Here is a 14186-nt window from a genome sequence, read left to right as displayed (position 1 = left end):
ATTATCAGCATATTATTTTCTTGTTCTAAATGGTATTATTAATTTTTTTGGATGATATCTCAACATTTTACCACTTTAAGTTATGTTGTGGGACTTAATCTGCTTGGACATAGCATTTCTTTTTTAATTTCAATTAGTGATCTAGCCCTAGTTTCAGGTATTGGTAATGCTGACTTCTGTAGTCACTTTGGAATGCACTCCAGAGGCAACTCTCAATCACTAGTCGATGCATTTAAATGCATTAAGAGTCACCTCTGAAGTGCAACGTAGTATCTCTCGACGTATAAATAAATATGTAATTTCGCAGGGTAGAACGAAAGTGAATAGATGTAGTATAAAATGTATTAGTAAGTAAGATTTCTTTTTTATTAAATTGTATAATATTCATTATTTTTATTCCCTGTAGAATTAATTAGCTTTTTAAAGAAAAGTAGTCGTTTTTGAGACAATTATTCCTACGTTTTACTGGCAGTTGTAAAGAACGTTCTCTTTCCTTAGTACATGCCTTTGAGATGTAATTGGAAGCTCGTCCGACTAGCAGTAAAGAGGTCTGGAATTTGAATTTCATCGAGTGCGTACTTATTAATCATATTTCCTGAATTTCAACATTCTAAAATTGTTAACGTGTGGCGCCCAAAATAAGTGGTTGGCGATAAATTATATATGATGGACAATAAATTCATCACTACCTGAATTTGGAGACTAGGTCCCCTCTTTTCAGTTGCTCTTAATGTAAAAGAGAATGTAAGGAATTTTCTTCGTTCATACCGCGAGCTTTCGCGATGCAGTTCGAAAACATGTCCGACTAACATCGAAAGGTGCAGAGTAGAGCTCCGTAGAGAGCAAATTTAATTTTTTACGTTTCTTACTCCAAATTAAACTTTACGCAATTAGTTTAAAGTTAAATTTTATCTTATTCTTCTTGATTCGTCAGGATACTTTCTTAGGCCATAAGTTTTATTCAAACTGAAAGCAAAACAATGATCTTAATCATGAATCTATTGGACCGCTCAGACGATATAGTGGTTAGGTGAGCTTTCTGTGGTACCGAAGGGCCCGGGTTCAAATCCCGAAGAACGCATGGATATTTGTAAATGTGTAGTGTCTTTGAGGCATGGGGGAACTCAATATATGGCGAGCCGAAAGCCTTCTCGAGAGGTTTCGGTAGGGAAAGAAGGGTAGAAGGAAATTCGGAAAGGAGAACCTCGCACCCTCTCCCTCGGGATGCTCTCCATCAAAATTGGGGTGGACATAAGCGAAGTCGTACTGTCACCTGTATGATGCTCAAGGCTCTTGCCAACGGCAGGCGCAATCTTGCTGTCTTAGCAGGGTCAATTTCGTAGGCTTGTTCTGATGTTATTGTGAGAAAAGTGAGGTAACTTATAAAATGAATCTGTTGGAGTTTGCACAGCGTTGTTGCAATCTTGGCCGAACATGTCGCCTGCAGTAACTGTGAAACAGCTACAGCAAGTTTTTAGCAGCTCTTTGCAAGTTATTTAAAAAGCTAATATACATCAGAGCTAACTCTATATTTGTAGGTTTGAGATATAAATAATCTGAATCTTATTCTGAAGACAGGTTGCCTACACCTGTAAGTTTTGTATGAGAAGAACTAATTTTGGTGCAAGTTATTTTAAATTCTTGTAAAACTCTTAAACAAAACCTAATAAAATTTTGTGCTGATGTTACATTTGAATTTTTATGTTGTTGCAAGAGTTAAATAGTGCCATGGACGATAACTTGCTTATTAACAAGAAACGTCTGTTAATAGTCGATGGGTGTGAAGGCTATTTCACAACATAAAAGTTATATAATATTTATCATAATTCAAGAATAATTTATAACCTTAAAATCTACAGCTTCTTGTAAAATAATATGTATGATTATATTTATTTTTTGTTTCTAATCTAAATATTAGAGTATTTCATTATACATTATTAGCACTAGTATGCTGAAATAATGTACTTCTTTTTAAAATGTAATCCAAGTTTTGTAAATTAAATTTCAAATTAATACGACATTGCAGTAAACGTTTTAGCTGCTTAACATGTATTTTCTCTAATCTTCTAAAACTGTCCCTGACCATTAATGATATAAGAAAGCTGGAATTTCCCAGTCCAAACTATGCATGACTCCAAAAGGCAAGCCGTCAATTAAATATATTCGGTATGACGACACTATTAAACGAATAATTTTTGTCCTATCAAATTAAGCTGATATGCTTAAGTAACAACGCATGCCGACTGTCCTAGCAATTATGATTAACTGTAAGGTCAACCAAGCAAAGCATCACCGTTCACACTAAAGAAGATAAGTAATTTAATCATGAATTTGCTCTTCAAGGGACAGTCTTTCTTAAGAAAAACAACTGTTGTAACTTTTTTCAGCATTTCCTTTACAAATTTAAATTAGACTATATTATTCGTATAAGGATAATATATGAAATTTCTTACGCCAAGCATGTGATTATTTCACTATTTTCCATGTAATTTTCAGTCATTTATTTCCATGATGTATGGAAATACCTTAAATATTTGCATTCGGAAAGGAGAAATGAAATGAGAATTTAGACCAGAATAATAGAAAAACGTTATTCATCATTGATATTGAAGCTTGATTTAATAAATGTTTTTGAAGAAATATTAAATTATATTGAAACTTCTTGTATTAAAATATTAGAAATCTTACTTTAAAGAAAAATTCAATAATGCTCATTAAATATACTTTTAAAATTTTCTGTAAACTCATTATGACGATTTGGAAGCTCTTGCTGGATTTCGAAACCATTTGAATCAAGCTCTGAAGACTGTGGGCCACATCTTCTTATCTGCTTGAAGCACTATCGAGAACTCGTATCTTCTCACAGGATCAACATTGCGAGATAGTTGAGTAGCTCGCATGTGATTTGCCATATTCAAATAGCTTATAAAAATGTTCAGACAGAAAAAAGGCGCACATCGTTTTATTACTTAAGGAAAAGTTGCAGGCGTGCATTTTAAATTTAGTTACCTTCAAGCGCATCGTTTTGATGGAATATATTAAATGAATATGAATTATATTAAATGAATATGAATTATATTAAATGAATATGAATTATATTAAATGAATTTGAATTATATTAAAGGAATTTGAATTATATTAAATTAATTTGAACGTTAATAAATTAATTTGAACGTTAATAAATTAATTTGAATTATATACTATCTTACTATACTTTGCAAAGTTTAGTTTGTATACTTTTGTATAGTATAGTTACTATACTTTACAATACTATACAAAGTTATAACATATACTATATTTTGTAATATGAATTATACTATCAAGTAATAAGACTATGTAATATGAATTATAATATGTAATATGTTTTATATAGTATAGTTACTATACTTTACTATACTATACAAAGTATAGTATATACTTATACTATACTTTGTAATATGAATTATACTATTAAGTTCATTCTAAATTTTACTTTCAGCTCCGTTTGTATTTCCAGTTTGCAATGGAATCCCAGGATATAGTCGTAAATTGAGAAGTACATGTACTTATAAAACAATGCAAATATAAAAGAAAATAATTGCCTTTTTATAGTTCCAAGTATGTTACTATTCTCTTGCCATGAAGCATTTCACAAATTCTTTAAACTAAATTCCAGTGCTTACGTAAAGGACGTTCTGTTTACCCATCGGGTTTACGAGAACGTCTCATCAGTTTTAACTACTGAGGTTGACGCAGTACACAAAGGAAAGAGAACTGTATCATCAGATAAAGATAATATAAATGAGCAGAAGAGTATCAGAAAAGGCAGCAACCCTTCGTTTTGACCCTAATTACGTTCTGGCTTACAGCCGCTGTGTGCTGGACTCTTTTACTCTTCCAACGAAAGATATATTTGTTTTCCTATCTGCAATTTTCCCGTAAAAGGTAGCAGATGTCACTAGTTAAGTACAATACATAAAGTAAAACGGTTTCTTTGTTCATTCCAAAAACTATTAAATAATGAAAGGCTAAAAACCCTATCACATTCACGCTTTGATAGGAGAAAAGAGATCGTTTATATTTTGTATTCTTATACTTTATACAGAACATTTTCTAAGATTATATTTTACAAATGTAAAGTCTCTATCAATAATATTTTCTTTGTTCTCATATATTAAACTCCTAATATAGTCAAAGATTAAATGTTTGTCTTTACAGTTTTCATACACTTATGTACATTTTGCCTTGAGCATAGGTTTAGTTATTTATTTAAATAATTATAAATTCATTTATTTGACCACCACACTCTTTTAAAATAATATTTTACATCAATACATGATTATATATTTCTTTTTATTTGGCTTCAAAGCAATCAGGAAGCTAAGCACGGTAGAAAGCATTAAATAGCATAAGTATGAAACATACATATACATCTATAAATACAAAACAAATACATATACATTTATAAATAACATACATATACATTTATAAATGTATTTGTTTCATTATATTAATTATACTTAATATAATTACACACACGTATATGTATATATAAGTATATGTATTATAAAACAAATACATATACATTTATAAATGTATTTGTTTCATTATATTAATTATACTTAATATAATTACACACACGTATATGTATATATAAGTGTGTACGTGTATAGATGAAAAATCTGGAAGAAAACGGAAGCTTAATTTAAGTTCAAACTTAAATTTTACCTTTCACTTGAATTCAAACTTGAAATTCCCCAGAGAATTCTATCTTGATCGTGTAGCAACGCCGAAACGTTGTTTAAAAATCAACTTACGCCCTCTGTAGGAGCAACCTGGGAAAGAAATGATCATTCATTACCGTTTTTAATTAATTTTTCAGTTACTTTCTGATAAATTCTGTTCTCAGGTCCTTCTTGATTATGTTAAAATTAAACAAGGCAAAGACATAAACAAAGACAGAAGTATACTGTAGCTTACCAGTGATAAAAAATACAATCTTCCATATAACAGATAAAAAAGAAACTTAAATTGTGGTAGTTAAAGTACAAACATCAAACAAAAACAACTGCCTATTAGAATACTCTATTCCTGAAGAAATCTACCTCATGATAAATTTTAAAAAAAAGTTTATTAATCAATTTAATTATTATACGATATAAAGAGCTAAAAAGCAGCTGAAATTACAAGGCATGTGCAGAATATCTTGTATACATAAAAAAATGGCACTTCTGAAAATGTTAAATTTAGCAATGCTTACTTCTTTAACAATAGATAAAGTGCTTTTTACAAGAAAGGTACACTAGCAAATTTCTTGAAATTTTTTAGAATTCCATTTGTATTATAATATATAATTTTACAACACAACAGATTATGTGCAACAGAATTTGGAAAGTAATTTCCTTACATTTATTCTTTTATTAAAATTATGTTCTAGTAATTGAAATCACATCATAGGAACGAAATACTGCAATTAAGATAAGCGCACTTTTCCTTTCGTCAAATGTTTATGTAATGAACGTTATAAACAAAAGCTAACAAAATACGGGTTGACAAATAAGTGTTATTTTGTAGTAACATTTTGACTTGAGCGTAGGAAAGTGAATAACCATTTTGTCGTTATTTTAAAGTAACGTTATTTATATCAATCTCTCAGTAAGCGGAAATTCCCACAGGCAACTTTAGAACTTAATTTTGAATGTTTACAGAATATCTTCTTTTATAAAACCACTCTGAAGAAGTTAATTTTCTCTGAAACATAAGCACATTTCTCCTCCACCAAATAGGTTCATTTATTTAACATTTTGCGTTTCAAGTTTCATATGTGAAAGACCAAGAATATTCTCTTTAGGGAAAAATATTTTCCTCCTTTCCTTTTATTAGATGTAGTCATTAAATGCTTAACTTTATTCTTGAAAAATATCCGGATATAATTGAAAATGTATAATTGCTATGAATGTAAATTTATCTGTAAATTTTGAGATTTGTAATTCTAATAGAGCTGCAAATTTGTTTACTATCAATAAACCTTATTTTATCATTTTTTTATGTTTGAATGTAAAACAAATACTAGGTACTTAAATCTGAAGTGCATACTAGGTTTATTAATCTATAGAATTTAGAATTGTTTGATAACATAAACTAATTCCAACTCTTAACAGCTTGGGAGCAAATTATTGCAGCATCTGCAGTTAACGAGTTCGGAGAAGGTTAAACAAACATTTTCATTAAATCAGAACTTTGCACATAAAATGCACGTGTCAGGCGTAACAGAATCAGCATGCTACTGGTGGCTATGTAACGCAAAGTAGCATTCATATTCAAGATTTAAAAATAAGGTTAGTAGCAAAGGGCTACACAATGATTTAACGCGAAATTGGCTCAAACATCTCACCTGGTAGCAATTTGAATGCTGGCAACTAACATGCAAGGCCGACGACTAACAATCTTACAATCTTATCTAAGCTAATGAAACCTAATAACGTGGCTTTGAGAGGAAAAAGCACACTCTCTCGTACAATGCAAAACTCTCGACATAAATACTGTCAAAGTGGTTTGTATAGTGTGTGTATGTGATTATGGCAAAGCCTCGAGGGCTATCTGCCTAAGAGGAGGGATGCCTTCGTGGAGGACTTTCTAAGGGGAACTGGCTCGTATACACGTTACACATGGGGAAAACCACGAAAACGCCCATGCAGCCAGCCCGTTCGCGGGATTCGAACCTCGGACCGAACTACCAGTGTTCAGCGACTTTACCGCTCGGCCGCTGGTGGGCCCGGTTTGTATAAACGGAAAGGAGAAGTGACAGTAAAGATCGTAAGATAACAAGTTAGATTACCATAATGGAAAGTTATAAATTTGAAGGTTCATTTACGTTAAGAATTTTGCGGTTGTTATCCAAATAAAGCTTCATGTATGATGGCTCTCTTTTATGCGTACTATCTGAACATAATTGCGGATGCACCTTTACATGGCATCTGTCTTTCCAACTGGAAATGGAATCTTCCAGCAGGACAATGCCCCACGCCATAAGTTCGAACGGTGTTGGAGTGGTTCGAGGAGCATAAGGATGAATTCCAATTAGTGACCTTGCCACCTAACTCGCCAGATCTTAACCCGATAGAGCACATTTGTGCTGTCATGGAGCAGTAGCTCGGAGCTCAGACACGACCATGTCGAAATATCTGGACTTTGCTTGACCGCTGCTTAGACTTTTGGTTCAACCTGTCTACAGTCCTCTACAAAGTACTTCTGGCATCCATGCTAAGGCGAGGTGCAGCTGTTTTACAGATCAAAGGTCACGCAACACGTTATTGAGTAGGTGGCAATAATACTGTGGCTCTTCAGTGTAGTTTAAAGTGAAACTACAATGTTTGCTTTATTCATATTCTTAAGTGAAATGAGATGCATTTTCAGCAACACTAAATAAAGAGACACCTAATTTATTGCGTATTTACATGTATTTTTTTAAGCTTGTATTTCCTACCGATATTTCTGTGAACGAGTTACTGCGTCGAATCTTCATTTATATTCACTTCGTTTTTTAATTTAGCTCATGAAATATTTCATAAGTTTTGATGCATGGTATATATTTTATTATAAATTCTTGTGGGAAAAAATAATACGAATTTTCTGCTCTTCACTTAACCCAAAATATTAAAGTAGTTTTATACATAGGCATTCATCAAAGCATATCTAGCTTTAATCTGAAAATCAGTTTATTTTGAAAATAGGACATTCCAAATTTTAGTTTTCAAAATGAATGAATATTTAGATTTCTTTATGCAAGTTTCAAGTCAAGGGAAACAAATTCTCTTATAAGAAAAGTGAGGAAATGATACGAAGTGTAAATGATATATATATATGTACGTATTCAGTTTCAGCTTAGAGTTACTTAAAATAGTTTTATGAATAATACAAGTTATTTTTTTAATTTTTAATAATACAAGTTAATTAATTTAATGTTAATTTATTTTAAAATTATTTTTCCTTTGAAAGAATACCGATTTCATAGCTCTAATGGCGTTTAGATATATTTTTGATGATTACGATTTTTATACCAAACATGAAGATAACTTAAAAGAAACACCCGTAATTTTATTAACCATTGTCTTTAGCTAAAGTGTCGCCGTTTTGCAGACTGCTTTAATAAATTTGGTCATAAATTTTATAGGACACATGCTTTACGATCTGATAAATTTCTTCCTCATTATCAAAAAAATACGTTTGCCACATTTTGTGTTTTCATTTTGACTTTGCAAAGATAACAGTTTGTAAAATATTTTACGAATAAAACTACAATTTAAACTAAATCAGGATGAAGATATATTTGTTTTATTCAAAGCATTTCAAAAGTCTTATGTTAATATCCTTCACATTCTAAATTTTCTTAAAACAGCTTTCTTAAATCGAAGACACTTTTATGATTACTTTGACGCTATATAAAGTCAATTAAAATCTTTAAAACGCCTTAAGTTGACTTTACAAAAAACGTTTTTTTCCATTCCTCAGAATTCTATAAAATTGATTTTACTGTTGTTGGATTTAACGGAAATTCTGCCAGTTTCATTTCCGCAAAATTTTGCAATAGGAAGAGTTCCGCCTCTCTCTGGAGAAATATTCTTTGTAATTTTGTCAAAGATAAAATAACCTTTTCTGCAATGGCAATACAAGTCAATTCGAATGCAGAAAAAGAATACGATACTCGATAGATGCTCACAAAATAATCTTTCTAAAGGATACTTTTAGCAGTTACTGCGAATTCTGGCAAATATATAAAGTAATTTATTTTGTGCAGACGAGTTAAAACTACATAAAAGAATCAAGAAGTTATTCAGAATATTTTCCTCTTGCCTTCTCATTCTTTCATCGTTTTCTTTCATTTACATATAGCTAACATTTTTCATTTACAAGTTCATCAATAATAACATCATTTAAAGAAATTCTTCTTCAGAAGAAAATAGTCTTTGATTCAGCAAATAAATGTTTTCATTATCTTCGAATTTATTACTTTCAGTCTCTGACCGGATGCCTGAGAATTTTATTCACATCTACAAATATCGTTTGAAAGAATATTTTTCACAAATCCTACAGTCTAGAAAGATTTAAAAGTTGTTGTCGGGAGCTTTCATCTTTTGCACTGATTGATAATTTCCGTTGGAGATGCATATTAAAGAAATTAAAGAATGGATGAAAATCAATTACAGTTGTCATAAAGTACGGAAAACTGAAATAACGAGCCCCCGGTTTGGTTGCCAGCAAGAAAATAAGTTCTGAAGTCACGTACCGATAACTAGCGCTCGAATTGCATTGTCAAAACTATAAGCGAGCATCTTTACAAAGTTATACAGGGTGACCAGCTCTTTTATTATTCGTAATATAAATGTGCAGATTAGTTCTGAAAAGAGAATTATTTAATCTCATGTCCCGATAGAAATATATGATAAATTATATTTCTCGTTTTAATTCATTAATTGTTTTATGAGTTTTTAACAAAAGCTTATAATTTCGATAAAAACGTTTTTACATTTTCTATTTACTTCGTGATGACGTGAAGACCAATTAATGTCATGAAAAATGAAAGCGTTTGCTTGCAGCGAATAGGAACTAAACTAGTATTCTTCTGGTATATTATTAATAATTACAGAAAATCGCCTATTAATATGTTTTTATAGCTTTTCCTTTAAAAGGTAGCAGGAAGAGTTTTGCTACAATCTATGAAAATTTCAAAACTGTAGGAAACCTACATTTTAGAATGCGATGCATTAAATCTAACAGATGGTAGCTCGATCAATCCGCTGAAATGCCACCAAATTTGGGAAGGGGACTAATGACGACACCGGAAAAAAAAAATCCGTGAAGGAAAAAAAATGCTTCCTAAAGTTGCAGGTAGGTGGAAAATGGCGCTTTTTTTTTTTTTTTTTTTTTTTGTCTACACAGCTGAGAATTGGACAAATCAATAATAAAGAAGAAATTTCAGCGCAACACCTCTTTACTCCAGCAAATAAACTGCCCAAAGGATTAAACAGAAGTGATATTTCAGTGCACGTAGCGTTTTATTAAAAAAAAAAAAGCGCTTCTTTGGCGAGGGCTATAGACCTCTTACAACCTGATCATTTTTCTCGTGGATCACACATTGCATCCTGTACAGAAACGTTTCTACGGCCGAATGTAACTTTTCAAAAGAAATGCTTAGCACAGCCGTGATAGGTTGTCCTTCAAGGCCACCAAGATAAAGGCCCCACGAATGTTGACCGGGAACTTCAAATAACCATACAGGAAAACGCCGCATGAGGTTAGATCCATGGAGAGAGGCAAGTGGGAAAAAGCGTTTGCAAAGTAATGGCGCAACATCCGCTGTACCGATGAACCAAAGTGTGGCAGAGCTCAAGCCTACATAAAAGTTACCTTTGCATTACCTAATGATACATGAAATTTTAAATCTACATATAGTTGTAATGAAATTCGATGTAAAGCCACATCAAACAGGGACTTTACGAATGCAGGGGGATTTCCTGAACTGCATAGAATTGTCTAAATGCCTAAGCAGGGGAACTGTAAGTGTTAACAGTTCCATTTAGACTACTGCCAGAAATGATTCCACGGGTGCCATTAATGTCGCGACATCAGTAACTGTCTGTTCGGACATCGGTTTCTGTCCTTTACCAGTCTGAACTGTTAAGAATCGTTTCTTCAGACTTCTCAGACATGCCTTTTAGAGTATTAAACGTACAGAACCTTTACGTAGCTAGTTGCGACTTCTAAATTCAGGAAGAGCAGCGATTGGATTTAGCTTATGAAAGATAAAATAGCTTCACGAGAGCGCCGCATTTTCTCTGTCTGCAGATTTTGGAACTAATGTTTTTTCACGATATTTTTTTTTCACTTGTCGTCATTAATTCCCTACCAAATTTGATTGCATTTAAGCTAACAGATCGAGCTACAGATGGCTTTGAGTAGTGTCAGTTTAAAAACGAACGCCCTGTAAAACGATCAAAAAACTCGAGCTTTGTTTGTAAACTCGCCAAAATTCGTTATATTTGTTAGGTATTTGGAAGAAGTTCGTTTAAAAGATATGTTTCTCTGTTGGATGGAGGAAATAATGATCATTTGAAGTTGTCTATTCATTTGCAAAACGAAGATAAGTGCAAACAATCGTTTCAGCCTCAAATGTAAAAAACTGCAGGCAACACTGGCTTGGGGGTGTACATCTCCACAAAGCCAAATTTCGTAGCTCAAGGTCTATCAATCGCAATATATCGCAATATAACGATTTCAGATATTCACAGTTTCTTCATTTTATAAAAGAAATCAAACAAAAGTTGGGCTTTAAATGTGATTAGAAGGTGGGACATTAACTGGGAAATAGAAACTATATGTGAACATCATGGGATAGTGTCTAAAAGGTCATTCCAATTTCCAGAATCAATATATCCTCCTGCTTTCAATTCTTTTAATAAGTATTTTCTTTTCTTTCCTAAAATAATAAAGAATAGTAGATCTTTTTGTTCGAAATGGAAGCATAAATCCTATCATTAAAAAAGAAACACAGACATTGTTGCAGGTGTACTTTAGTTTCACAATGAAGGAAAAAAATACAGACAATTTGTCTGTTGGTAATAAACATGTATTGGGGTTAAAAATACACAGTGTAACTTCTGTGACTAATACTCGCTATGATCGTTTTCACGCGCATGTCATTCGTAGTTTTTGGTCTCGAATAATTTCGTATATAAATAGTTCAGTTCAATTGACTATGAATGCGGACACCTGGTCTTTAAAAACGGTTAACGGATATTGTCTCAGATTCATCATTAACTAGGTTTTTTTAATCTAAAATAACATTAATCAAAGTAATTACTTTTTTCAAATTACAAAACATAATTAAAAGTATACTTTTAAAATAGATTTGCATGAAAGAGGAATAAAGAACTAAAAAAGATAGAAACAAATTTCGTAAAATCGTAGAGCTCATGAGGCCCACCAGCGGCCTAGCGGTAAAGTCGCTGAACACTGGTAGTTCGGTCCGAGGTTCGAATCCCACGAACGGGCTGGCTGCATGGGTGTTTTCGTAGTTTTCCCCATGTGTAACGTGTATACGAGCCAGTTTCCCTTAGAAAGTCCTCCACGAAGGCATCCCTCCCCTTAGGCAGATAGCCCTAGTGTGCTTTGCCATAATTAAATACACACACACACACACATAGAGCTCATGCAGTCCATAATGTTCGAAAAATCATTCATAGCCTTTTGCTACATACAAATAAACATAATGTTTAAATTAAAACTTAACACCTTATATTCATCATATAAAATTAATGTGTGTGAGCTTATACGTAAAAAAAATTTAAAAATCTGGAAGCTTTCAGGTTTTATATTACGCCCAAAGGGGCGTTTTTGTAATCTTTATTTATTAAATATCGTGTTCATCGCACTTAAACCATAAAATTTAATTCAACAGAAATATCGCAAAAAATTTAAAAAGAGCATATCTTTAGAATTTCCGATACACAGACTCACGCGCTGGACATAAAATTGTTTTTTTTTTTTTCGTACAGTGTTGCCACTGTTCGCTTTGAAATCGTTGAGTTTCTTAATAAAAAACTCATAAATTCTTTACAAAATGTGAAATAGATAATAAAAAAATTCCAAATTCCAGATTTCGGCTTCCAGATGTTCATATTCGGGTGGAGACATACTTCAAAATTTTATGGGTCTAGCTACTGTTGTTTTATCACAATGCGAGAACCATACATACATTTTTGCTGATTCTTCATTATTTCATTTTTTTTAAATATAATACCGGGTGATTATATTTGGTGGCAACAATTTGAAAACGGATATTCATACTTTTAAAGTTTTCCACGCAAAATGCCAAAATGAGATAAATAGCCCTTCTAAGTTAACGCCCTTTGGGCTGAGAATGGAAGTAAGTGTACTATTAATTCAGATTTTTAAAAGGGATGGCAAATATGTTTTCCCAATGCAGATTCATGTAAATTTCGTTTAAATTTCAAGATACAAATTTTGTAAGCACTGAAATATCCTATATAAATAATGGTATTTATTCTCCCATGCATTATTCACCATATTAGAGTGCTATACTGTATAATTTATAATTGAATCGGAAGATGCGAAAGGGGCTATGTTACAAATCAAATTTTACAGCAGCAACAAAAAACTGTCCAATTCCTCACAAGAATGTCAGCAGTCAACGACAAAAAATTAAGGGATCAGTCTAAATAGGATCCAGATAATTCAGAGTTTTTCAAACGTCTTCTATACAGATTCAAATTTAAATTTTCTTCATAAATATTATACAGGATACTATTTCCTAAAGATTTCTTTGATGAAAAATGTTTATATTTTTTAAAAGTCAAAGAAAATTTGATACACACTGAATTAAAGGACTGCATTTATTAATCCATTAACTGTTGACATATTTTATGCTTCAGTATCAAAGTGGAAAAAATGCGAAAGAAATTTCAGAATTATGGCTATTTTTAAATGACAAATAAATTTGAAGTTAGTTCTTATAAATATGTATTACAGGTAATTTAATTCAGAAGAAAAGCAAAATTATATATTTTTCATATTATAGGCTTAGGAATAGGGGGGTCTTTTAGGTGTCAACACATCCACCTAGCAGCTAGAAAGTGGTGTTTGGTTAGAATTTCAGCAAAGGCATAGCTAATCTTTCATGATTTTTATGTCTCAAAGTCCTGATGACTTTATAGTGTGACAGAGATGCATGAAGTAATAAGTAAAATTTGAGTTTCTATTAGGTTCAAACGTCAGCATTTTAATTTAAACTACGAGTACTTCTTAAAATGTTTTAATTTTAAAATCTTCATTTAAGTTTAATAATTTCATATGTTTAATCTACAAAGACGTAAAACTATCATGCCATTTCATAACCTCATAACTTTTCAAAGCATAAAATTGAAATTTCACATTATTTTAATTAAAAGCTAAAAGTACAGCTTTTCCATTTTCAAGTTCACACAACAAGCCAATTTTCGTCTGTTTATACACTTGTGCTTCAATTAAATAACGGTAAAGGACGGGTAAAATATAATAAAATGGAAAACGTAAGATATATTAAAATGGAAATAATAGTTATAATCATAATAACAATAGTTGTAGATATGATAGCAATTACCAGCTTAATTATATTAAGGCTATTTTTTCAGAAAAGAAGGAGTAAATGA

General features: G+C 31.8%; 1 protein-coding gene across 4 annotated transcripts in view; it reads right to left on the bottom strand.

Moving 5' to 3' along the window:
- The window catches only part of LOC118183693 (FMRFamide receptor-like), a 603920-nt gene that overhangs the window by 109799 nt on the left and 479935 nt on the right, over positions 1-14186 (bottom strand). For all 4 annotated transcript variants that reach the window (XM_085812982.1, XM_085812984.1, XM_085812983.1 and 1 more), the window contains one exon: positions 4708-4814. The gene's annotated coding sequence lies outside the window, so the exon portion shown is untranslated. The remainder of the gene's footprint in view (positions 1-4707; positions 4815-14186) is intronic.

Source organism: Stegodyphus dumicola, chromosome 3 (genome assembly GCF_044657685.1).
Source record: "Stegodyphus dumicola isolate Sdum_Otavi_A_Nest chromosome 3, ASM4465768v1".
In the NCBI taxonomy this organism is placed as follows: Eukaryota; Metazoa; Arthropoda; class Arachnida; order Araneae; family Eresidae; genus Stegodyphus; species Stegodyphus dumicola.
The sequence above is the reverse complement of the archived record's forward strand: the minus strand, read 5'-3'. Positions and strand labels throughout refer to the sequence as shown.